Genomic DNA, 24,042 nt, shown 5'->3' with positions numbered 1-24,042 from the left:
CGAATGGAAGTTGCCGTAATTCATCATCATAATGTTACCGCACCAAGATACCACGTTCAAAGAGAGACATGAGGCAAACCAATTCATCAATGTGCCGTTATGATCCATGCCTTGATATCCATCTGGGAGTTTTCAAAAGGAAACATTCTCAAGAGGTTGAATAAACCAAATAACTGACCTGGGGGATGACCTGGGACCAAAAAGATAAAAGAGGAATTTGGTTCAATAAAAATGTACATATGGAAATGCATGCCACACAAGCAGGCTTCCACATTTCGTATGCACAAATGCACATTCCGTTTCAAGGCTGTTCTTCAAATGACATTCATACCGTACATTGTTTATACCAATGTGTGAGGAGGAAGGCCTCACCAATTGAATAACATTAAGTACTGCATGTCTCTGGTTTTCCTTTCCTTTGAAGTAGGCAAAAATGTTTAACTGACCTTCTGCTGTTGTCACACAAAAAGCCTAGAGTGGAAAAAAGGATCGAGTGCTGTCATTCACCTTACATGTTTGCTAATTTGTCTCACCTATGGCTGTCACTAGTTTACAGTATCCATCCATCCATCCATCTTCAACTGCTTATCCGTAGTCGGTCAGAGAGCTTTTACCTATTTTACCTACATTTGAAATGTAGACATTTGAGAAAGTGTGTAATTCCTTCTTTTTTAACCCACCAACAATGAAATGTGTTGCTCACAGGCTTCCATAGTCCTTGTGTTTCCCTCTAAGTCCAGCAGTGATGTAGCCTGGTTTCCAGCCCATAGACCCCGCCCACTCGACTGAGCGCGCCGGAAGCTCTCAGAGTCTGACAATCAGGCTAGCAGTGATGACCTTCCTACAATATGTCATACTGAGATAATCCTGTTTTGATGACCAAAATGCATAATGCATGCATCATACATGTTTGATCATATCAACTGTTAATCAGAAATGGGCCAAATGGCACTACTGTACTACACGCCATACATGCAATGCACACCACAGGGAGACAGAGAGAGAAAGAGAGTAAGGGAGAAAGAGAAAATGAAACACCAAGTTCTAAACAACTCCAATAAACACATTAAAATAAAAACAATTAAAACAACAATTGTTAATCTGCTCTGTGATGGAGCAGAAACGTAATTGATGACTTAATTGATAATAAGTTAATTCAGTTAAGTATTTTAATACAATGCTTTGGCTCTGCTCCATTCATTAGGTTGAGCTTCTCTATTCGAGTCAATAACGTTTAGTGGTCTGCAACTGTTCAGCCAATCTGGCACTACAATCACCCACTGCCTCTAAATGGATTGCTCTGGAAAAATGCAAATGATGCTATTGAATTCTCCACTGATGCAGAAACTAAAATAATATACTTAGATAGTACTACTATATGTTATTTAAATCCACATGTATGTGATCTACAGTGCTTGGTTTGCTGTGGCTTGGGTTCCCTGGCCTTTCCATATTTACTTACTCCAATTTACTGCAAGACATTTCATCATCAATGACCATTAATATTCACTGAAAGGAGTTGAGGAACAGCGTTCCTGACCTCCAAATGTTACAGGTAAAACATACTGTAGTACCGTAGGTCAGCATTAAAATTCTTGGAGGATGTCCAGTGAGACTTGAGGGCACACAGGTTGCATTTAATATTGCGGTCATGCACAAGGGTTAGACCACACAACGCTATGTAATGCACCTCCGCTATGCACTCCTCATGCCACAGCTCTCATTCACCAATTGGCCAAATAATGGTACATGATTTGACCAGCACCACATTAATTTAGGCTATGGGACGGGAAATGTTGCAGTAGGGAGATATGTCAATGTCAGGTTAGTTAGGGACTGTATGTTCTGGCAGAGCTATACAGCAACACAAAGGTTCCACTGGGAGATTGGTGAGTGGGTCAAGGGTAGAGTTAAGAACCAGAAAATGAAATGCATTTTAATTGTCTCCAGCACCACTCCAGGGACAATATAGTCGCTGATAGAGAACCGTTATGTACAATAGTCTGTATGTGTTTTGTGTCTGGAGGTTTGCACCCCCCTACCCTGTGAGTTAAGCCAGGCCTGGTCAGAGTCTGATTCAGTGTGTCTGCATATTATGTCTCTCTGTCTCTGTGTTCCTCTTTCATACAGCATGTCTTAAGGTCAGTGTCGCAAGTTCTAGGTAAAAGACAAACTTTCTCCACAACTCATTAAATGTTTGAGTTCAGAATCAATTATGAGAAAATAACTGCATGAAAGGTGTGCTTGGCTCGAATCGGAGGGCTGTTTGAACGGCTGAAGAGCAAGAAGTAAAGAATTACTAATAGCTTTCCTATATTTGACTTGAAAGTCTCAAGATAAGTGAACTTTTAATTGTTAATTACATTGTTCTAGTTCATGTGCCTTTGAGTCTTAGAGTATATCTAAATGGGTGTTACTGAGAACATTGCCAACACATTATGCAGTGTATGTTATTTTATTAGTGTAGTTTTCTTTTACCGAAAATCCTGTTACAGTAGGGGCTATGTGATTTTCTCTGCAAGGATTGTGTTACAAATGTTATATTGTTCTGTACACCCATGCCAGGACTACTACAAATGTAAATGTTATCTAACTATCTCTGGTGCAATACTTTGCATTTTCCCTTAACCAAATAAACAAAGCTGCCAGACACTGTTATGCCTAATTTACACACTGTAGTATGACAGTATTGCTTGCCGACAAGGTCTTATTTTCAAGCTAACAAACCTTTTTACCTAACAAGCTTTTATTCCAAGCCCACCAAAGACGCCCATCAGAAGCAATGTCATAGCAACAGATTTTTATTTATTTTTTATATCCCACGATTTTGCAACCCTTTTTTTTCACTGTTGCGCTACACTTCCTCTGCCAACCTGGGGGGGGCAGCGGACTGACCTCATGCTTCCTTCTATGCATGAGTAGTCCAAGCTGCTTCTTTTCACCTTACAGGGGGGAGTTTCCCTGGCCAGACGTAGCGAGTGGAAGGAACACGTTATTCCGACCAGTTCCTTTCCCCTCCATCACGCGCCCCTGCTGGCCAGGGGGAGGCAGTTTAGAGACCAGGATTACTGCATGTTTTTGTGAGGGTACCTATCCTAGGGGACACGGGGAGAACATCAGAGAACAACAGAAAGACCCTTTCGCCTCAGGTATGGGCACTGATGACACGGAGGAGAGAACACGTCCCCAGCGCCCACAGAGTCCCCAGCGGGAACGCAACGGATTTCTAACAGCAATGTGACAAACAACAAGATGTTGTGCTTTCCTGCTTACGTGTCATTCTGTGTCTGCATGTATATACTAACTGAAAATGTTTTGTCTGCATGTATATACTAACTGGGGTTTTGCCACCATTCAGCATGCAACAATGGCACACAATGAATCCGGCTATACACTGAAGAGTACATTTTTCACTGTGTTACTGTATGTAAGACAGCAAATTACGTTTAAGCATAACTTCTGGTATGATTTGTAAGAGTCTACAAGATGAACGTCTCCTCCATTGTTAACTAAACAGCTGTACATCTGTGTGACAGAGGGAGACCTATAATTCTTTAGCTGTTCATATTGATAATACTTGCCGACGCAACTCCTGAACTTACACATGAGTACATATATTCCAAAGCATTACACCATAATGAAGTGGGGGTTATTATCATCTGCAGAGCTTGGAGGTACAGTATGCAACTGTGTGTGTGTGTGTGTGTGTGTGTGTGTGTGTGTGTGTGTGTGTGTGTGTGTGTGTGTGTGTGCGTGCGTGCGTGCGTGCGTGCGTGTGTGTGTGTGCGTGCATGCGTGCGTTTAGTGTGTCTGTGTTTAGTGGGTGTGCATGCGTGTGTGTGTGTGTGTGTGTGTGTGTGTGAGAGTGATTACAGAGATTTACTGAGTTAGAGAGAAAGATTACTCTGCAATCGCTATGGGAGCCCTTGAAGAGGTTGCCTGAATGCCAAATAGCTCTTGTTGGAAGTACAGTAAACATCAAACTGCAGTACCTACTGTAGTAGAAGGAAATGAAGTCTCACAGGACTAGTTTCTCTTTGCTATATAGGACCCTTTGGTGTCCTAATTGTGATATACAATGGTGAACACAACACAACACAAACGTTGACATGTTGTGTTCCAATAGATGTATGAGCACAGTCTAAAACACAGGATGCAAAATGCATCAGGGATGTTTCCCCTGACAATTCTGCTAGTATGTTATTTAGGCGCTGAGGTCAGCGATTAGTGCATGCCGCAATACAGCTGTCCTGTGAGATAACGACATGCCCATTAGAGTGCAATAAGTTACTAATGCTCTTGGGCTCAATAAGTTTGAAAACAGATATGTGATGGGTGGGTGCCCCCATCTTAAATAGCCTATAACTAAACTGCTGAGACAGTATGCATTCTGATTTTGATTCTAACTGTCATTATTTCGGTATGTAAATAAAAACATTTAAAGAAAAATAATTAAACTTTGCATATATATAAACAAAAGTTGTTTTATGTTGACTTTAGTGTGCACAGTGTAAGTTCATGGACCAATGCTGGAAGGATTTCTTACCACATCAATTATTCAGAATGTGTAATGTATTCATGTACACCTATCCAATGTTGCAGGACATTGCTACAATGTTTTTGTCTAGAATTGAGTTCAGCGCCTTGCCTTGCGGCGATGCCCTGACCCTCGTTTGATTGACAATTTCCAATTGAGCTCCCGGTTCTAAAAGTGACCTTCTATTTAATGTTGGCCATGCTTGTGTGTCCTCTGGAAACAAGCTGGGAAACAAGAGATGTTTCTCAAACAGTGGGCCACGGACGATTAATGGTCCATGGCATAATTACAGGTGATCCATATAGAAACATAAAATGTCCATACAGTAAGTCCAACAAATTCAAAAAAATGTTTTAACCAATAGTTGTAGTGTGGTAAAAAAGAAGCTCAAAATGAAATATTGAAAATATGTAGATTGGCTATTTTCAACCAACGCACAACTAATAATCATAAATTTGGCTTTAAGATCAGTCATGTTAAATATGAATTAAGCAAATGACAATACAAAAAAAAGAAAAAGTGTTGAGAACCACTGGAATACTGAATACACAATGAAGATCCTCAGTAGCGCCTTCATAGCCAAAGAATCCATTATTCCTAAAATAAACATCTGAGCACACAGAGCATTTCAGACTATGGGTCTGTAATATCAATACAATTATGTGGTCTAAACACTGTAAACATCCATTGTCACAGTTTTCCAAAGAACAAGATTCTGTTTCATTGTGATAAATCAAGACAAATTTGAATCCTGTGTGGTTGCCATTTGCATCTGGACACACTGGATGTCCAATAAAAACAAACGGTGAAACAGAGAGCTGAAGCAGACCAGCAATCATAGTTCCAAAAATATTAGATGACAGAAACGGTTTGTCTAAAGGAAATCCTGCTCTCGCAAGCTCAAACAAACTCCCATAACCACCATATCAGCATTTCATGTTTGGGCTAGATCAATTTCAAAATAACTCTATTAAATTCACGGCACGTGGATTGGGCTAATTATCAAACCCACACAAAATACCATGGGCGACAAATCTCCCTCCTGATCTGGTGCATCACTTGCAGAAAGTATCTCTGACAAGCTGCGAACGCAATGAACTTTGGGTACAAGCTCTGGGACTAACATAATGCATACTCGTCATTATTATGATAAATTAGCTTTGCCTTAGGGTTGGTTACCCTAATTATATTTTTTTATACGTGTATTTTCATATATCAATGTGCTTGAATGGATTGCAATGATCTTAGCCTGAGGTTTTCCGCTATCAAAAGAATGCAACTTTGCCGTCAGTCACAATTTAATCAACAATGTTCTGTTCTGTGAAAAACCACTCTTGTCACAGATCACCCGATGAAAGTTTTTTCTAATTGCTGCAAAGGATGCAAAAAAATATATTATATTATACAACATTAATGAAATTGTAATTTTGGTCACAGAGAAATTCCCACCATTCATACTGTGCCAGGCCAATAATAGTAATATGCAGGGTGCATCATATAATAATGCAGTATCAATCCCTCAAGGACATGAATTCAATTTACCTCAAGGATAATTAGAGTGCTTTTGTCGTATGTGCAGCAACAAGGATTATTTATAATCTCTGCAGGAGCTATAAACTGTCACCTTGGACAAGGCAACCATTTCATAATTTGCAGCATGCTTACACTTTCAAACACCCCTAATGAATGCAGATTATAAGAAACAGTAGCAGCACAACACCCCCCATTATCAGCATGGAGGCCAGTCTATGATGTCAGTCTGTGTCAGTAGTAGTATGACATGACGGTGGGTAGAAAGGCCGCTTGGGAACCGCAACGTTTGATCCTGGGCACCCCAAGAGTTAGTGTCGTAGTGTCCTTGAGCAAGACGCCCTAAGAACCCCTAATTAATCCCAATGTGCAAGTTGGGACCTTGCATGGTTCCTCCGGCATCAGCGTATGAATGTGTGTGTGAATAATGCACAATCCATGAGCCTGGGGTTTTTATGTGTGTAATGTGTGTTTCAAATGCCTGATGAGTCATGGCCGATGGGTGCACACGACCGTGCGCGCACGCACGCACGCACGCACACACACAGGTGCTTTGGCATGGGGGGTCAGATCAACATATGGAATCAATTCTGTACTGACCATATATGGAGCGTGTCTTGAGTGTACATGGTTAGATGAGGTCAGATCAACATAATGGAATGTCAGAACAGGTCAGCTCTAAGGCTGGCAGTTTGGGCAGTGTCTTGAGTGTACAGGGTTTGATGAGGGCCCAGGTAGGGCCGGGCCTTAATTGTCGGGTCTGTTGAGAACTCTAGTTTTCGTCGGCTGCCGAAAGCCCAAACTAATAACTTTGGGGCGGGCCCAACCAGAGTTGCTGGCCAATATTGATGACATCAGGGTTCTCCATATATGGGCATTCCCATATATGCGCATACTATTGATGACATCAGGGATCTCCATCCCTGAGGATGTCACATGGGGTCACGTGATGTCACGAGGCATGACAATATATGGAGCTGGTGTGGGGTGACTAACGGACGGATTGATTGACGGGACATGCGCGTTTTCGGGAAGTTGTACTATACAACGTAGTTTCGGGAGAAGAGACCTCCTTCCGCTTGACCTTAACCACAACCACTCCTCCCTCATTATCAACAACTCCTCCCTCCTCATCAACTCATCTGAACCACTCCTCCCTCATTATCAACAACTCCTCCCTCCTCATCAACTCACCTGCCTTTCATTATCACCCAGCCAATCCCTGGCGCAATCACCACAGCATAAATACACCTGCGATCTCTCAACCAAGTTGTTTGTTCTGCTCCACGACAGACCAAACATGGGTTGTGAGTACTGCACTTGTAGATCGGCCATTTTCACTATTCTTCAAAATCGCCATCACTTTATTCCTTGCTAGGAACTGTTATTTAACAGCTTATCAAATCATTGTTGTGTGCTTGCAGACCAGCTACTTCTATTCATTGTCCACAATATGCTTGATGAGTATGAGTTAAATTATTTTATCAAGTGCCACTAACACTTGTCATGTTCCAGTCTAACTACTGTAGTATCATGCTCTCAGTAGTTCCAATCTTACACACGTTTCCTCGAAACGTTCGTAATTTTACTAAAGCTTTTGTACAAGTGTTCAAGTGCTCCAGCCATTTTCTAAACACCTCAAGCAGTTCTCTCTGAACGCCTCCTCTCTAAACGCCTCTGATGAAAAGCTCTTCTGAACAACACCTCCAGCCATCACTACCATACAGGGGAGTCAACTCTATTACAACACTTTGATACTGTTTCAGTCTCTAAGTATGACATTATTGCATCTAACGGTTCAACCAATTGTTTTGTGCCATAACATCCCAGCTCAGCTGCAGCTTGAGCTTCACTCTGACTCCTCCTTCTACCTCACCGGTCACCGGAGTCCAGCCACTCAGCCGAGGTCCAGGCAGACTTGTCTCCCGGCCCTTCTCATCCCAGACTCGAGTGGCCCACTCACATGGACCTCACACACGACACGTGTGCCACCATGCTTCCCCCCCCCTCCTCCCCCCTCCCTCCCTTGGATCGGCTCCGTGCTCCTTCCCCCCCCCCCCCCCCCCCTGCCTTGGATCGGCTCCATGCTCCTCGATCGTTCGCCCTCCTCCCCCTCCCTTCCCCCCTCCTACCTCCCTCCCTCCCTAACGAGCATGCTGGTGGGTGCCGCCCCGCCCACCCTGGCCACGCCTCCCTCCAACTCTGCCCACCAGCCTCCTCCTGCTTCTCAGCAGCACCAAGAGGTCAGCAAGTGCCTCCTTCCTCTCCCCCTCAAGTCCGACGCCGCGCATCCCAGGACCACGCCATCTCCCCTTCCCCCCCCCAGCCCCCCCGCCGTGGTCTCTCTCGACAACCAGCCCGCAAACGCTCCCCATCCGCTTCCCCATCAGCGTTGCCAAGCGGGCGTACGCCCCTCACCTCCCCGTCTCCTCCCCCTGCCTGCCAGGCTCACAGAGACCGCCACCCCCCCCCCCCCTCCCCCCCACCTGCCCAGGCAAGCCCCTCCCGTTGTCAGGCTCGCCACTCTCCCACCCAGAGCCCACCCGGCGCCAGGCTCGCCACCGCTCGCCCCTCCCTCCTCCTCCCGTCCATCCCGAGCCCACTCAGCGCCAGGCCCGCCGACCTGGAGCCCACCCAGCGCCAGGCCCGCCGACCTGGAGCCCACCCAGCGCCAGGCCCGCCGACCTGGAGCCCACCCAGCGCCAGGCCCGCCGATCTGGAGCCCACCCAGCGCCAGGCTCGTCGCCGCGGACAGGCTCGCTACCGCTCACCACTCCCTCACCTGGAGCCCACCCAGCGCCAGGCCCGCCGACCTGGAGCCCGCCTCCTTCCCCCCCCCCCCTCCCGCCGACCTGGAGCCCCCACGGCGCCAGGTTCTCCACTGCTCGCCCCCCCCCCCCCCCCCCCAAAATCACCTCCACGTGCACGCCGTCCCCCCCAGTAGACCGGCACAGTGCGCCCCCCTCCCTTGATCATCAAAGCGTGCCCCCCTCCCTGGATCGGCACACTGTGCCCCCCTTCCTGGATCGGCACACCGTGCCCCCCTCCCTCCCTGGATCAGCACACCGTGCCCCCCTCCCTCCCTGGATCGGCACACCGTGCCCCCCTCCCTCCCTGGATCGGCACACCGTGCCCCCCTCCCTGGATCAGCACACCGTGCCCCCCTCCCTCCCTGGATCAGCACACCGTGCCCCCCTCCCTCCCTGGATCGGCACACCGTGCCCCCCTCCCTCCCTGGATCAGCACACCGTGCCCCCCTCCCTCCCTGGATCAGCACACCGTGCCCCCCTCCCTCCCTGGATCAGCACACCGTGCCCCCCTCCCTCCCTGGATCGGCACACCGTGCCCCCCTCCCTCCCTGGTTCGGCACACCGTGCCCCCCTCCCCGGATCGGCACAGCGTGCCCCCCTCCCTGGACCCGGCACACCGTGCCCCCGTCCCTGGACTCTGCACAGCGTGCCCCCTCCCTCGATCGGCACAGCGTGCCCCCCCCCTGGATCGGCCCACCGTGCCCCCACCTGGATCGGCCCACCGTGCCCCCCTCCCTCCCTGGATCGGCACAGCGTGCCCCCTCCCTGGAGCGGCACAGCGTGCCCCCTCCCTCGATCGGCACAGCGTGCCCCCCCCTGGGTCGGCACACCGTGCCCCCCCCCCTGGGTCGGCACACCGTGCCCCCCCCCCTGGGTCGGCACACCGTGCCCCCCTCCCCGGATCGGCACAGCGTGCCCCCCTCCCTGGACCCGGCACACCGTGCCCCCGTCCCTGGACTCTGCACAGCGTGCCCCCTCCCTCGATCGGCACAGCGTGCCCCCTCCCTGGATCGGCCCACCGTGCCCCCACCTGGATCGGCCCACCGTGCCCCCCTCCCTCCCTGGATCGGCACAGCGTGCCCCCTCCCTGGAGCGGCACAGCGTGCCCCCTCCCTCGATCAGCACAGCGTGCCCCCCCCTGGGTCGGCACACCGTGCCCCCCCCCTATGGGTCGGCACACCGTGCCCCCCTCCCTCCCTGGATCAGCACACCGTGCCCCCCTCCCTCCCTGGATCAGCACACCGTGCCCCCCTCCCTCCCTGGATCAGCACACCGTGCCCCCCTCCCTCCCTGGATCAGCACACCGTGCCCCCCTCCCTCCCTGGATCGGCACACCGTGCCCCCCTCCCTCCCTGGGTCGGCACACCGTGCCCCCCTCCCCGGATCGGCACAGCGTGCCCCCCTCCCTGGACCCGGCACACCGTGCCCCCGTCCCTGGACTCTGCACAGCGTGCCCCCTCCCTCGATCGGCACAGCGTGCCCCCTCCCTGGATCGGCACAGCGTGCCCCCTCCCTGGATCAGCACAGCGTGCCCCCCCCTGGGTCGGCACACCGTGCCCCCCCCCTGGGTCGGCACACCGTGCCCCCCCCCCTGGGTCGGCACACCGTGCCCCCCCCCTATGGGTCGGCACACCGTGCCCCCCTCCCTCCCTGGATCAGCACACCGTGCCCCCCTCCCTCCCTGGATCAGCACACTGTGCCCCCCTCCCTCCCTGGATCAGCACACCGTGCCCCCCTCCCTCCCTGGATCAGCACACCGTGCCCCCCTCCCTCCCTGGATCGGCACACCGTGCCCCCCTCCCTCCCTGGGTCGGCACACCGTGCCCCCCTCCCCGGATCGGCACAGCGTGCCCCCCTCCCTGGACCCGGCACACCGTGCCCCCGTCCCTGGACTCTGCACAGCGTGCCCCCTCCCTCGATCGGCACAGCGTGCCCCCTCCCTGGATCGGCCCACCGTGCCCCCACCTGGATCGGCCCACCGTGCCCCCCTCCCTCCCCGGATCGGCACAGCGTGCCCCCTCCCTGGAGCGGCACAGCGTGCCCCCTCCCTCGATCGGCACAGCGTGCCCCCCCCTGGGTCGGCACACCGTGCCCCCCCCCCTGGGTCGGCACACCGTGCCCCCCCCCCCCCTGGGTCGGCACACCGTGCCCCCCCCCTGGGTCGGCACAGCGTGCCCCCCTCCCTGGACCCGGCACACCGTGCCCCCGTCCCTGGACTCTGCACAGCGTGCCCCCTCCCTCGATCGGCACAGCGTGCCCCCTCCCTGGATCGGCCCACCGTGCCCCCCTCCCTCCCTGGATCGGCACAGCGTGCCCCCTCCCTGGAGCGGCACAGCGTGCCCCCTCCCTCGATCGGCACAGCGTGCCTCCCCCTGGGTCGGCACACCGTGCCCCCCCCCCTGGGTCGGCACACCGTGCCCCCCCCCCCCCTGGGTCGGCACACCGTGCCCCCCCCCTGGGTCGGCACACCGTGCCCCCCTCCCCGGATCGGCACAGCGTGCCCCCCTCCCTGGACCCGGCACACCGTGCCCCCGTCCCTGGACTCTGCACAGCGTGCCCCCTCCCTCGATCGGCACAGCGTGCCCCCTCCCTGGATCGGCCCACCGTGCCCCCACCTGGATCGGCCCACCGTGCCCCCCTCCCTCCCTGGATCGGCACAGCGTGCCCCCTCCCTGGAGCGGCACAGCGTGCCCCCTCCCTCGATCGGCACAGCGTGCCCCCCCCCTGGGTCGGCACACCGTGCCCCCCCCCCTGGGTCGGCACACCGTGCCCCCCCCCCTGGGTCGGCACACCGTGCCCCCCCCCCCCTGGGTCGGCACACCGTGCCCCCCCCCCCTATGGGTCGGCACACCGTGCCCCCCTCCCTGGACCCGGCACACCGTGCCCCCCCCCCTATGGGTCGGCACACCGTGCCCCCCCCCTGGATCGGCACAGTCCGCCCCCCTCCCTGGATCGGCACAGCGTGCCCCCCTCCCTGGATCGGGCCACCGTGCCCCCCCCTGGATCGGCCCACCGTGCCCCCCCTCCCTCGACCTGGCACAGTGCGCCTCCCGCACATCATGGCGCCGCTCCCTCCACTCGGCACATCATGCCTCCCCCCTCTGGCACAACGTACCTGCCCCTTCCTCGATTCCCCCAGGATCACCCAAACCCATCTCCGGTTCTGATCAAGTAGGCCTCGTCACATGCTCATCCGGACCGCAACGGCCAATCGTCAGGCAGCCAGACGCAGCCATCCTCCAGTCGGTTCTCAGCCTCTCCTCGCTCCATTACTCCCGTCGCCCCCAGTTTAGGACGCTCCACCTGTCGGTGGAAGATCGGACAGTCGCCAGTCTAAGCGTGAGGTATTCCTTTCCAACGTACCAACCGGAAGACGGCGTTGCTCGTTGCTTCGCTGGCCTACTCCGGTCCGGACGCGGCCCCGCCCACCCGGGCCACACGTTCCACGACTCCGCCAACCAGCCCCCTCCTGCTTTACAGCTGCAGCAACAGACACGAGCCCGGCCCACTTCCCCTTCCCCCCCCTCCCTCACACACACGCCGGCCGGCGCACGCACCGTCTGCTTCCCTTCCTCCCCCTCCTCCCTCCCTCCTCCTCCCCCCACAAGCACGCTGGCAGGTGCAGCAATGCACCACGCAGGCGGGCGCGTAATACGCCCCGCAGGCGGCGGTCGCGGCGACGCACCTCGCCCTCTTCCAACCTCCCCCCCCCCCAAGCACGCCGGCAGGTGTGGCAATGCGCCACGCAGGCGGGCGCGTAATACGCCCCGCAGGCGGCGGTCGCGGCGACGCACCTCGCCCTCTTCCAACCTCCCACCCCCCCCCCCCCCCCCCAAGCACGCTGGCAGGTGTGGCAATGCGCCACGCAGGCGGGCGCGTAATACGCCCCGCAGGCGGCGGTCGCGGCGACGCACCTCGCCCTCTTCCAACCTCCCACCCCCCCCCCCCCCCCCCCAAGCACGCTGGCAGGTGTGGCAACGCGCCACGCAGGCGGGCGCGTAATACGCCCTGCAGGCGGCGGTCGCGGCGACGCACCTCGCCCACTTCCTCCCCCCTCCCTTCCCTCCCACACACTCCCGGCCCAGTCCAAAGCCAAGCACGTCAGGACCACAACAACAATCCCCGATGACATGCAGCACCGCCGGGCCCATGAGTTCAAAACACCTTGACCCCCTCCGCACATCAAACGTTCTCCGCGAGACTTACCCAATAGTCTTCGCCATGCTTTTTTGGGGCCACGATTCGACACAAAGAAGCATCCCAATTCTCTAGGCCAACTCAAGATCATACTCCCCCCGATAGACTCTTCTCATTGCCCACATCCATCCTACTCGTTCCACTACTACCAAACCATCAACGGATGCACTCATCCATCATTCCCGAACAACTCTCCCCCCAGTCTACCCGAATCCATCCTCCGCCACATCCCCACATGATGTTCCTCAACACTGCAACCGAGTCAAGACCACCTCCTCACAGAGACTGGCTTCGCCACCCCAGTCAAATCTTGACTCCTACGTCACTCCTACTCTGGCACTCGTCCTGCATTGGTGTCATTCCTACCACACCACATGAGCCCAACTCAAGACCATCTCCGCACAGAGACTGGTTTCGCCACTCCTGGCTCCACCCCAGCCAAATCTTGACTCCTACATCACTCCTAATCTGGGCACTCGTTCTGCATCGGTGTCATTCCTACCACACCACGCGAGCCCTTCAGATCATCCCGCACCCCCGGTCGATGGTCATCCCAAACCTACCACAATCACAGCAGTAGCAACATCCACATCGCCCATCCCCATCCAGGACGACCGTAACGTGCCGCATCATCTTCAGCCTGTCCGCCCCGGAAGGGGGTCCCCTCTCTTGCGATCCTTCCCGAGGTTTCTTCCTCTTTCCTCAACCTAACCTAGAGGGAGTTTTTCCTCGCCCAATTGAGGGTCTAAGGACAGGGCGGATCATGCGACACGTTGCCCTAGCTTCAAGACCTTCGGTCTCTACCTCCCAGCCATTCACACCCGTGGGCCAGCTCTTTTGGGGGCAGTGACGGAGCAGAGACGACCAGCCGCTCATTCCGAGTATAGAGCAAAGATGACCGTCAGCTCCAGAGACTACGCCCCACCCTGAGTCTCGCCCTACCTTGGGTTCCTCACTCCACTCCATGCATTCATCTCATTCTGTTTCAATAAACTGTTAATCTTGAGCGAAGGTGTGGTCTCTTACTAAGTGAAGGGAAGTTGTACTATACAACGTAGTTTCGGGAGAAGAGACCTCCTTCCGCTTGACCTTAACCACAACCACTCCTCCCTCATTATCAACAACTCCTCCCTCCTCATCAACTCATCTGAACCACTCCTCCCTCATTATCAACAACTCCTCCCTCCTCATCAACTCACCTGCCTTTCATTATCACCCAGCCAATCCCTGGCGCAATCACCACAGCATAAATACACCTGCGATCTCTCAACCAAGTTGTTTGTTCTGCTCCACGACAGACCAAACATGGGTTGTGAGTACTGCACTTGTAGATCGGCCATTTTCACTATTCTTCAAAATCGCCATCCTCCTCCACCCCAACCTCCTCCTTCCGCCTCGATTCTCTAGGAATCCAGGGGGGGCAGTGACGGAGCAGAGACGACCAGCCGCTCATTCCGAGTATAGAGCAAAGATGACCGTCAGCTCCAGAGACTACGCCCCACCCTGAGTCTCGCCCTACCTTGGGTTCCTCACTCCACTCCATGCATTCATCTCATTCTGTTTCAATAAACTGTTAATCTTGAGCGAAGGTGTGGTCTCTTACTAAGTGAATTAGTAAATGGGACCTGCGGTCGGAATAAACATTGTACCCAGAAACACTGCTCTACACGTTTGTTTAGAAACAGATGGATGAACAAAAATCACAATCCAACTGTGAGTCTTGGTCTTTTTGTTTTTTCCCCCATTTCCTTACATTTTCTCTCTATGATGTCACACATACCTGCACCACCATGGCTCCTCCCCTCTTTACCATATTTGGTGACAGCTGAAATCTGACCCTCACCCAGACAGTCACATCTTGTATTTTTAATGAGCCGTTCATCTTACAACACTTAAATTAACTGCTTTTGGAAAGAACTTGGGATATAACGTATAACAGTAATATCAAGATCATTATCAAGGGGAAAATATGTCTGTGGCACTATAGGACCTTAAATGGATGCTTATTAATATTAACCACGAAAACTCTAGGGCATATCATAATAAAACATTCAGCAAAGAATAGGGGAACATTCGGTGAACAGAGTAATAGACCTACTTGAAGACTATTTCCACTATTTGTCACACAACAAAGTATATAGGTTTAAGTGGTTAAAAGAATGCCTAGTCTATAATACCAACCAAGGTGGAAACTGAAACTATTAAAACATTTTTCATGAAATAAAATAAAATAAAACAAAATGAAAACACCACATTGAAGTGAAAATGTACACATGACCACCAGACCATGTATTGACTGACTCAACAATGTTGCCCATGAGTCATGTTGAACAGCCCGTTATGCACTGTATCAAATAGCTCACACACATCAGGCCATGGGATCACACAGTATTGATTTCAAACTGTGCTACAATGAAACACACCGAGCAAATGGAGCAGAGACACGCACTACAGACATACATGCACACAAATATTCACACGTAATCCCTGTGTGTGTGTGTGTGTGTGTGTGTGTGTGTGTGTGTGTGTGTGTGTGTGTGTGTGTGTGTGTGTGTGTGTGTGTGTGTGTGTGTGTGTGTGTGTGAGGGAGAGATAATAAACTATCCTTATTAAGGCCTTTGATCGCAGATAAATATCCACCGGTGTTCTTTACAGCCATAAGCACACACGCGCACGCATGCACGCACACACACACACACACACACACACACACACACACACACACACACACACACACTTATTCAGTGATGTGTGTATTGTATGTGTTTTGTTTTTGTAAAGACTTATCCAACACCTTGGCAACTACCGCTGGTCGATGCCGATTTATATGTTTGCTCAGTGACAGCTTATAAAATGACTGTGTGCAACATGCTTTGTAATAAATGCACCCTTAATTAAGAAATAAAGATTTTCTTTCCTAGCTATGGAGGCTATTCTAGAAGGGTGCACGTCAATGAATGACCAAAGGCAGGGAAAAGGTAAACGAGAAAATAATTAACATTTTCACCGCGCACTGCTTCTCGTCTACGGGGGCATAGAAAATGATACCAGATAACGCGGCCTACTTAGACCTCCTATAGAAGGTTTGAAATGAATGCTAGCCAGTGGTTCAGGAACTCTCTGGGGATCCTTGATGGGGGGGACGGGGATAGGGAGGGGTACGGGGGTTATGGTGACACTTGTGCAGGAAAGGCATTCTAGACTGGAAGACTGAACTCACCAAATGTTTTGGGGAGGTGGAATGGACTGGAGGTCACCTTTCAGCGCATCGTCTCGTGGCGTCTCGGCTGTCCAACGACGCTGCATGGTTACCCTCCCCCCGTCGGGTCTTTGCTTCTGTGAGGCAGACAGGGAGCAAAGGGCATGCAGGGAGACCGAGATAGAGACAGACAGGTCACAGGGAAAGGGAAAGAGAGGGAGAGAGAAAGACTTTAGGTCGGTGTGTCCAAGTGTAACACCTATATTTTGAGGGATTATACAAAAAGAACAGTACTCTAATGAAACACAAAGTTAATGATTGATTTGTCTTGCATGCTCCTAGCAAACGGAACAAACAGCAAAGAGGCCTGGCCCTGCATCATCAGAGCCCACTGATCACGATTCATTTACAGTCCCCATGTGAGTTGCTGCTGTGCCATTAAATACTGCAAACTGCTGATAGATGGTTTGCAAGAACATAGTCATCCACCATAACTCCTGTTAATGCCATGCTGTATGTATTTGTTTTCTCTCCTTTTCCATGCAATATGCTTTAATCAAGAATCTACTCAAGTGGAGCTGCAACCATTCCCTGCTGGATACCATCTGTCAAAAGGAAGAATGGCATGTCTTCATGTCTCGGGAAGTGTTCATGCCTTATATAGCCTTGGCCTGGTGGAGCTGCCTGCCCCACGTAACAGGATCTACCCGCAAGCGGTGGAAGTCAGAGTTATGAAAAGCTCATTAAAATGGTCTTCAAGTCTTAAGAGACAAATGCGAAAATATGAACTTGCTATTAAACATAATCTGCGGCCAACATGGCTAAGTGCCCAGGCTGAAAAAGAGGCAATCCCCTTCCTTCCTTTAAGCCTCCGTAGGCAGGGAAGTTTAGCGAGATTGGGGTGATTAAGTGAGGGCAAGAAATGACAGGGCGGAGAGCAGGGCAGGGTGGATGGGTAGATGAAGGGTGGTTGCACAGAACACGTAAAATATGAATTTAACTCCGAGACTGTACAAATGGAACCAAATGGAGCAGTAAGGACAGCATGTCCACCGAGGCCTGAGTTCAGTGGATGTTTTGAATTGTTTTTGGGAGCGCTGCATATTTACACTCTGCTGGAAACGCCAGCGGCATGACAAGGTGATGAGCGCTGATTCTTTGGTTACCAGTCCAGTGGTCACCCAGAGTTGAAATATTTTAAACTCTGGATTAGAGTGCCATAATTGTGCTTTCAGCACGCGGGAAAAGAAAAGAAAAATTCTTTGGTGGACGTGGACACGCGGCCTGCTCTTTGGTGGACACACAGCCCAAGGGTCCATGTGGTCCATGTGGTGGCAGCAACATCTTTTTTATTAACACTGACATTTTCACCGCATTATGCCCACCGCCACCGTAGATACTGTACATATGAATCACATTCTCATCACTCTCCAGTTCTCCTCTTTCATTTAATGTATTGTAAATAGATGCAGCGCTTCATACTGCAGAGCTGACCTCACTTAGCCCGTCCGCTGCCAGTTCATAGCAGCTGAGGCAGCAGGAACATTCTCTAGTGAACCACGAGGACGACTTGCGACAGAAGATAATTACCACGTTCCAAAGCCGCTTTTAAATTCAGTACCTAAACTTGATGAGAGCCTTAATGTGATTCTGTGAATGAATGCGTGGGCTGGTTCCCCGCTATAATGTGAAATGGAAATCAGAAATCGACCACCTATAGAAATGTATAAACAATGTCCCATTTGACCACGTGTGGTGTAGCCTGGATCCAGCCCACTCTCTGAGTGGACAGCTTCCGGCTGATAACCTGGCTACGTGTGGTGCATACTGCATTGTGGAAGTCATAGTACATATGGGGCATGCAATTATACTACAGTATATCACCATAAGTTCTGAGCTCTTACCGCAAAGTACTATAACTACTCTATGCCAAGTAAAAAAAATATTGAGATACTAATTTTCTAATTGCACTAGTGATTAAAAAAAATAGAGAACATTGCCTGTTCCCCGTTCTGTTTTAATCAGACAGTTTTCAAATGTATTCCTAAGCGTATTCATCCAAGACAAAAGCACAGTTAATAACTCTGTATGTATGCTCTGGCTGCTTTTTCAACCTGATTTAATAGCATGAAAAGATGATTCAGCAGCAAACAACCTTGATTTAATAAAATTGCTGCCACGGCCTCATTCACCTTAGACATCAATGTTGTCTTTCTCCTCTCATATAAACACACATATACATGCACGCACGCACACGCACGCAGTGGCACGCACACACACATGCACGCACGTACGTCACCTTCTTCGCAACTCCCCCATGGAATTGTTTATGGCTGCTCATGAATTCTCTTCTGTTCTAAAAGCCACCCCCCATATCTCACCTAACTCCAGTTCATTGTAAATCTACTCATAGCTCAGTGCATATTAGCCAATTCCAATACAACACTCATATTTCACCTTTCACAGACTGTTTATTCTTGTGCAGGCCTTTGTGACAAGCGAGAGAAAGAACGATATAAATGTACTTGTTCAATGTGTTCTGGGATACCATTTTCAGTGTCAAAAGTGTGAAATGCACAATCTTGGCTTGATTTATTTAGGTCCGTTGTGACATCATCAAAAAGCGATTTGAACTCCAATGAATCATCAAACAAAGTGGAAAAATACGGTATGTGGAAGCTGGCTGTGCTATCTAAAGTGTTGATGGGTTTGAGGTCAGGGTAACATCTTGTTCTTATGACAAGGCAGCAAATTATGGGCGAAATATCAATACAATAATATCATTATTGTGATATGAGACTAGATATTATGGTCCGGGATCTGTAGAATTGTGATACAACTTAAATGTGTGTTCATGTATTTTCCAGCACTAAAAGGAATGTTTGGAACTAGCCGAGTGAAACGAATGCCCTTATAATGCCACATTATATTGTCAATATCGCCAAATCCTACAGCACGGGAAACGCTACAAAGGCTGGATACAGGTTTACCAGGGATGTGCAGAGAATGTTAGAGAGGCAGGGGCTGAAATTTCCTAAAAGGACACTTTTGGGAAAAATATCGGATCTTCAACCTATTTTTTATGTGACTCTGCACTCTTTAGCTACTGAAGATGTGGCATAAAGAATGGATATCTACACAGAGGACAAATTATTTAAATGCAAAATGATGCATTCAAGTTCAGGAGAGTTTGAACAAAATGCTGCCTTCGGGTATGGCATGGAAAGGGAGGCATTTGCATTTCTTTTACGGTAGTTTTAACATAACGTACATAGCGCACTCTGTCTCACACACGCACACGTGTGCCTGTGCATAAATGTGTCCCCCCCCCCACACACACACACACACACACACACACACGCATGCACACAGGACATTCATGGATTGGCGAGGACAAGTTTTTTTAGACGGGTAAAAGGGCAGCTGCTCAAGCCCCCTTTGATGTCTATGTGTGCACGTGCCTGCAGGTTGATGTGGGTGTTGGGTTGCTTGATGAGTGGTTCTCAGACCCGGTTCAGACGGACCACAAATCTGAATTTGGCTGGCAGTCAGAGCAGGGCCTCAGTGTGTCACACACAGCCCTATGATGAATTAATAACATGGAGTGTATTATACTGTATATCTCCAGGTGAGGTACTGCATGCAAGCAGGAATGTGTAGGAGCAGTGGGGAATGTGTGTGTGTGTGTGTAGGTGCGTGCATGTGGGGGACACATTTATGCACAGGCACACGTGTGCGTGTGTGAGACAGAGTGCGCTATGTACGTTATGTTAAAACCTAAGTTTGAGACTCGGCCAAGGTCATCCTCGTACTGTAGTTATGACATTGATGGAGCCAGACTGAGAGGAGTGATTCTCTCACTTGGATTCTCTCCATCTGCTCACTCTGATAAGCCTGGCTACTTAAGATGCACAGGACATACACCACGGCTGTGTTTTGTCAGCTACCGATTAAGCCTTATTAACATTTTTGTTAGACCACAAAGTGCAATAGTACAGTATAGCCAGTGCATATTAAACTCGCCTTTGGGAGAGCAAATCCATATTATTCAGTCTACGTAATTGCATGCATTACATGCCCATTTCCCACCATAGAAAAGACAAATAAAAACGTTCTGGATGTTTGTTTGAAATAAACTGTATCAAAAGCTGCTGTATGGCAGATAAAGTTACAACTGGTGCCAGACGTGTGCTCAATAGCTGCTAAACATACATGTCATAATGTTTTTACTAACAAACACAGGGCCTATCTACAGAACATCTATATAGTAGCAAGTTTCTAAATAGTTCATACTAGAGACTAAGTAGAAACATAGAAGTTCATTTACTGTACAGTATACACAGAACCACGATCACTTTGTTCTTTCGAGGCTGTATTCTGGTCTGTTGAGGGGTTGGGAAGTGTGGAGGTGTCAGTCACTTGGAAAGATAAAGGGGACACAATTCTCATACACACACAACTTTATTTGAAAGGTCAGAAATGTCCCTGCAGGCTTCAGTCTATGATAAGGAGATTACCAAGTTCTCTAAAAACACAAGTTGGCTCTTAACAAACAAGTAATGTACAAAAAAGGGCAACACATTCCTTTTTTCTTCTTCTCTGCAAACAGAGAAGTAAAAACTCTTTCTAAATAATGAATTGGGTAATTAGATAAGCGGTGCAATGAAAGCCAACATAAGGCAACATAATAACCTAAATAAACCGGAGACGTGCCCTGGCAGCCAGCGCCATGAAAACACTCTGGAAGCCACTGTGGAGACACCACTCCATATCTATACCAAACTAAGGATTTACAACACCTCAGTCCTCTCCATCCTTCTCTATGGAGCAGAAACCTGGCCTCTCAATAAGACCCTGGCTGCCAGAATTGATGGCTTTGACAGTATAGAGCTTTGCGAACAATAGAGGGGATAAAATGCCAAGACAGCTAGGGTCTCAAACAGCACACTGCGGGAACGCACCCAACAGCCCCCTGCGTCCCAACTGGCAGCACAGCGACGGATGCGCTGGTATGGCCATGCCAAAAGACTTTGATCCAAAATCTGCTGCCTGGAAACGCCCCCGTGGAGCTCCCCGCACCCGATGGATTGATGCCGTCACCAGGGACTGACACCAACTGGGCTTGTCGCTGACTGAAGCCGAGCCCCTAGCACTGGACCCACCCAAATTGGTGAAACTGATTTGCATGGAGACGCCTCTGCCGCCGAGCAAGAGACCTGATGATGAATGAAAGCCGGTTACAGCTCGTTACATCTGATTGTAATTGTAATGAAAAATAAAAGAAACATGGGTGTGAAATGTACAAATGTACAGGTCAGAGACTGTGCAGCACATAAACAAAACAAATGCCTTATGAAAGCAGACAGGATTATCCTGTGTTTAGAAAGGCAGCAATAAAAAAGGCATGGTGTGAGAACTGACTCCTGTCAAATTGATTTCATCACTGTATTTACTCTACTGGGCACATTGCTTGTGTCCAAACATTACCATGTCATTCTGTAGTCAAGACAACCTGACAGAACAGTTCACGCATTACCACGGTGCCCCTACCGAATCGGTAAAGATGTTCTTGCTGAGAGCGAGTCAGGCTAGGTACATAACCACAGAAATCAATTTTAAAGGTCAAATTTAGAGCACTTATGCTAGCAATTACTGTACAGAAATGGAAAGACTAATGTAATAACTGGATATAAACAAAACAACTATACCGCTAATCCAAAGGGGAGTGAAATATTATGTTCATGGTCCTCTGCAGGGCGAAGGAGCACGGACGACAAATTAGACGTTCTGGGGCAGAACTGAATTAGCCTGTGATGCTCATAGCCAACAGATAGCTTTGTGCCTACAGTAGGCCTACGTGTATTATGCATACTAACCACCATGTATAACACATTCATGATTAATCTTGTTGTATTGGTTTCCTAACCAAGAGCAAACTGTCAGAAAAAAGCAGAATTGGTCCACCAATATGAACATTATCATTATCGTTGTGTCGGATGAGCAAAGTAATGCAGGCCGCTGGATGAAGAACACAGAAATACTGTAAACCTCCAGTCTTGCAGTGAAAAGTAAAGGACGGACAGAGAGGAGCAGAAAAAAGTTAAGGACTGGACTAGATGCACAATGAGATGAAGGTAAGGATTGTAGATGGACAATGAGATGAAGGTTGGAAATGCTCTGTGCTGTGCTGTGAGTAGTAGCAAAAAGTGTTTTTTGAAGAAATTGGCAGAAAATGTATTCTGGCACTAACAGAACATGATCAAGTTGCATCATGATGCAAGGAATCAATGGGGAAACTAACCAGCCGCTTTGCAGCTGGTAAAAATATGTTGATTGTATACTGTACTGTACAGCCTGTGGTTCAAGCCAAAACGTGAAGTGGGCTATTTGTAAGAGCGCACGCACGCACACAAACAAAATAAATAGTAGATTAATCTAAATTAAATATTCAACCTAAAATTAAGGTCTGTATCCACAAATTCTAAGGAGAAATGTGCAACTTGAGCTATGCAATATATTCTATCTCTACAACAGAGACTTTCATCACGTTTACTTTATATGCAACAACTTTAGAGAGTTAATACTTTCATGAACCTGAAACGGCTCTGTAACAACTCTTAACTTGATTAGATTCTCCAGGAGATGAGAGATTACAGAGTGAGAGAAAAATATGGCCCTGAGAACTTGCCAAAAGCAGTCTCTCCCTCTCACTCTTCCATTTGTTAACCACTTGAACCCCAGCATGCCTTTTCTGGGGGGAACTTTCACCAAAAAATAGCAGATTAGTGATTTTTGGCAAAGAGATTTGGTGTAGTCTAGACAGAAAAAAGTGGTCAATGTACTGTACAATGTAAGTAACTCAGGTCCGTTTTACTAAGAATAGAGGGTTTAAGTGGCTACATTTCAATAAATGTCACAGTCAGATTCAAGACAGATTCAAACAATGAAAGACAGCAGGAAACGTTTCCCATTTTGAGGCCATGGTGACCTAAACAAAATGCCCATAGAGTACCGAATGAACCGAAGTCCTGATGTCAAACCGTTTCCTGAGTCACGGAAGTGCTTTTCCCATTTAAAATCCCATAGACATTTTTGAAATCACATTATAATATATATAAGAACTACGTTTCAAAGATTATTTTAAAGTAGTCCGGCGACTTTATCAAGGAAGTTGCTCTGTATCGTTTATGATATTTATTTATATTTGATACGGTCTATGTTTGGAGAAAATAAATATTAATTCTGTAGCGGTACCCGGAAGTAGAGTTAGAGTAGAGTAGTAAATTCCAAGATTCACTGAAGAATCAGAAAGAAAACTTCCATGAGGTTTTTGACATCAGAATATGGTACTCTATCTCTATATCCATAGACTGCATAATTATCTTGAATTTATAGTAGCCAAGAATTGCCAGACTTGCACACCCAAATTCAGTTTCCTTTGATAGATTAGTTTGTCTGCAGTGCAAAATGTGCAATAAAGTTAAGCTTGTCTGGGCTGTGCAAACTCGCTGTGTCTTTCAGTGGCATTTCATTTGATGTTTATGCGTTTTATGCCAATGGCCGTTGGCTATGAATGAAGCTGCCATTGGAAATGATCCGTTTCATAACAGAGCACGAACATCAGTGGTTTATGATGCACTCGGCACTCCTGAAGAAGCTGGCAGACAGACATGACAGTGAGAGCTGTAATAGAGAGCTATGCCCTCTCTTGACTTTATGTGAGAGAATGTATTAAGTCATAGAAGTTGCAGTATGCTTGCATGGAGGCA

General features: G+C 49.3%; 1 protein-coding gene across 1 annotated transcript in view; it reads right to left on the bottom strand.

The window, feature by feature from the left end:
• chrm3a (cholinergic receptor, muscarinic 3a) overlaps positions 1-24,042 on the bottom strand; it is an 88,286-nt gene that overhangs the window by 40,252 nt on the left and 23,992 nt on the right. The window contains exon 2 of the mRNA XM_080781825.1: positions 16,295-16,410. The gene's annotated coding sequence lies outside the window, so the exon portion shown is untranslated. The remainder of the gene's footprint in view (positions 1-16,294; positions 16,411-24,042) is intronic.

The sequence above is a fragment of the Protomyctophum bolini genome, assembly GCF_963924005.1.
Source record: "Protomyctophum bolini genome assembly, chromosome: 14".
NCBI classification, from domain to species: Eukaryota; Metazoa; Chordata; class Actinopteri; order Myctophiformes; family Myctophidae; genus Protomyctophum; species Protomyctophum bolini.
The sequence above is the reverse complement of the archived record's forward strand: the minus strand, read 5'-3'. Positions and strand labels throughout refer to the sequence as shown.